The sequence below is a fragment of the Schistocerca serialis genome, chromosome 3 (assembly GCF_023864345.2).
Source record: "Schistocerca serialis cubense isolate TAMUIC-IGC-003099 chromosome 3, iqSchSeri2.2, whole genome shotgun sequence".
NCBI classification, from domain to species: Eukaryota; Metazoa; Arthropoda; class Insecta; order Orthoptera; family Acrididae; genus Schistocerca; species Schistocerca serialis.
Window position 1 is genome coordinate 673,392,146 of NC_064640.1, and position 3,551 is coordinate 673,395,696.

At 40.7% G+C, this 3,551-nt stretch overlaps 1 non-coding gene across 1 annotated transcript; it reads right to left on the reverse strand.

Moving 5' to 3' along the window:
- Positions 1-2,021: 2,021 nt before the first annotated feature.
- Trnat-ugu (transfer RNA threonine (anticodon UGU)) lies at positions 2,022-2,096 on the reverse strand. The gene has a single exon. It is a non-coding gene; the product is annotated as a tRNA-Thr (tRNA).
- Between the last annotated feature and the right edge of the window lie 1,455 nt (positions 2,097-3,551).

Consider the following 3,551-nt stretch of genomic DNA (forward strand, 5'->3'; position numbering starts at 1 on the left):
TTCTGAGACAGAAAACATTTAAAGTTACTTTTGTACATCTTTCTTGAATAACTCGAAATCCACGGCCCGTAGAAAAAAAGTGTTGTGGCACGAAATTAAAGTACATTAAATTTCCTGTAAAAAGTCCTTTTCATTTTTTTTTTTTAGAACTTATAGTTTGCGTGAAGAGAGCAAAAAAGTAATGAAAATCTCACGAGGCGTGCATGCGCTGAGATATAGGTAGGTCTTGTAGGCCAATTTAAGTTAGTTTCCCGACTTAATAACCCACATACCCTATAGTAAATTATTCATCTCGACTTCATTTACCCTACTGTGGAACATTATAAACAACGACAATGTACTGAATAATAAAGGAAATAAAGAACTATGCACATTAAATATGTTCTATCTCAGAAACCATTTAGAATAGCGCATATGTCCATATGAAGTTTTCTGCTTCAAATGATCGTTCCTGTCATCCCTGAATGTTGAACATTCGTCCTGGGACATCCTTATGTAGTGTTTAATTTTTTAATTATTCGTTTAATCTGGCCTTCAGGACCCCTCTTACACCAAACCAGAGTTTTATATGAAATTAAGCAGCTTATTAAAATCACAGTTACTTAAAAGAAACATAATATTTCTAATATGGTATCTCTTCTTTTCCTCTCTGCATGTATTAGGCATTTGGCTGTTACAGCCACTTGGTTGAAATTGTTGATTTTCCTCTGTCTTCCTAAATATTTTCTGCCCACTGGATAATATCATCAAGAATGTACCCAGCTACTCTTCTTAGCAATCGGATGGATCCCTAATGCTTGTATTCTGATGGGAGCGAGTATTTCTGCTGTGTTGTGCAGGCAAGAGCTTCAAGGTCCAGGGAGCAGAAGTTCTTGTGATCGGTAGTAGGTTAACAATAAGCTTGATCATTTGCAATGTGACGTCATCCTGTACAGTAAATGCTGATCTGCAGGATTTTTCGACGGCGTTGTCACCTCAAAACACAATTTTTCGCGACTACCATCATTTAGCTTCGTGAAACAATCAGTAAATCTATGTTTTCTTTACAGTTCAATGATGGTTATTACTAAAGTCTACTGGCCTAGTTCCTTTGTTGGGACAAATTAATCAGCTGCAGCTTCTACTTTGCCAGTACTTCTCTAGATCATACAAGCTTTTCCATAGGGCCTCTCGTCTTTATGTTTCAGATTAATGTATTGGCATGTTTTAGCTATCGTTTCTCTCAGACTGATTAACTCTGTTTGTTTTCTGCTTGTAATCATTTTTGTTTTCAATGCTAGGAGGTAGTTTGTAAGTCCGATGTGCATTGTCTCCGAGATACATCAACTGTTTTAGCTCTTCCGTTAGCCAAGGTCCAGATTTTCCCTTCAGGTTTCCGGTCTTTTGGGTGGAGCATATTTAATGTGTAATAGAGTTAGTTTGTTAGTAAATCCATTGAGCTCATCTTTCAAGTCCAAGAATGGAATGGAAGTCGTCTCCCAACTTATCTCTTGCTCCTCTGATGCAAGTTCAGGTACACTGATACACTTAAAGTCTCTGTATGTTGTCAGTTGCAGTTTGTCCCGTGGAGATTTTAGAGAGTAAGCCATGAATATGATGTGAGCTGATTCCAGGTACGAATTTATTTGCTTGGGGATTTCGTGGCAAATATATGTATTAAGAGTGTGACTACAGGCTGCATTATGGGTAGGTGCAAACTGAAATATCGTTCCAGTTGAAGAAAAAGCTACACACGTGAATTTGAAAGTGAAGGGGCATAATATTTATGTGTTACTAGTGTGCTCCTAAGCATACTCCTAGTACGTTCCTAAGTCGAAATGAATTTTTAAAGGTCAGTTTTGAAGCACGCTATCTCGCCTACTTTCGGGTGTCTGTTGGAGACGGAGATTAGGCAAATATTGTTGAGGAATTTGATATTTACAAACGTATTGTTATTCAACTTGTTTGAAATTACATTTAAATCAGTACCATTAGCTGCTGACGGGCGTTGATATACATCAACGGGGACAGTTGAAAACGTGTGCCCCGACCGGGACTCGAACCCGGGATCTCCTGCTTACATGGCAGACGCTCTATCCATCTGAGCCACCGAGGGCACTGAGGATAGCGCGACTGCAGGGATTTATCGCCGGCACGCTCCCCCAGGGTCCCACATTCTTAACTAATAGTCCACACTCTACATTCGTAGTGTCCCTGCCATTATACCCATTACTCGCGGCAGACAATCCACCGAGTCCCATAAGAGTTCAGGCAAATCGTGTGCGTCCGCACTGAAGAAGGTCATCACCCGGTTAGCCTTAAACGATATGAAGATGGCATCTGTTCTTTCGGACATGTAGTGACAAATACAAAGCAGTTTGTTGATACCGTCATTGTAGAATGTTTGAATTTGATGACGGAGCCAAATTTCTACCTCTGCTTGCACCGATTCGTCACTATGACAATGAAGTCCTCGAAGTTGTTCCTTAAGTTTTAGAAACAGATGAATGTCGGGACTATTTGGAAGACTCTCGATCACAGTGGATCCAAGGCGTCGGATTATTGCAGGTGTCGTAGCGCTCGCGTGTGTTCTGGCATTATTGTCATGCTGAAGGACAGGGTGAACCATGTATGGACGAACTATTCGAATTCGTGTTTTCAGTTATCTTCGGTTAGTAATTTGGTTGCAGCACGCTGTTTCGCACGGACCGACATAGTTGTGTTACACACCTTCATGGTACACGCTGCAATTTGGAGCGCTCTAGCAGCAGAGAGTTGCAACTTGCATCAGCGAAGCGGGGAAAGTCGACCAAGTAATATGCATGATATTTAATACCTCAACCGATATTGAGAACATTATTAAAAATCCAGAGGCATTACTTTTGAGCACACCTTGGTAAATCTTTCACCACGAACTTCGACAAGAACATTTATAATAAATGGATACATCAGGAGAAACAGCCACCTTCATAATTACGTTTGGCTCTTAACACAATGCATTTGACGATGAAGTATTGTGTATTTGCTGTAATTACGTCTTCTGAAAGAAAAATGTTGTTCGCGTGCGCAACAGATGTCTATTTCATTCCTAGATCGTTAATCACGAGTCTCGTTACTGAAGGTATTGTGATTTGTAGCGAATAAAAAAGTTTAATTTTACTGGATACTATTACAATCTGTGCAGTGCTTGACCCTTAGACGACCCTTCTGCAGGGAGCGGGCAGTGGTGGTTGGAGTGAAATTATATACACCATGAACCTCTCAACAAAGGAGAAAACAAGTAATGTGAGGGAAATTGACTGCAAAGAGCTCTTCAGTCGGTAAGGCATTCAGCACAGAGATGAATGGTTACTTAGTGGTCATTAGACGGTGTTTAGCCTCGGAATGGACAAGGATGGGGAAGGGGTTCAAAGAAATCACGGAAAATCTAAATCACGTATCCATAACAGGATTTTTTACGGGTGTGTCTATACTCCGCAAGCCATCTTACAATGTGTGACGGCGAAAACGTCAAGGTCGACTCCCTTTTCCCACCTTCCAGGTAATTGCAAAGGCGGTTGTTTCTCTTCGTC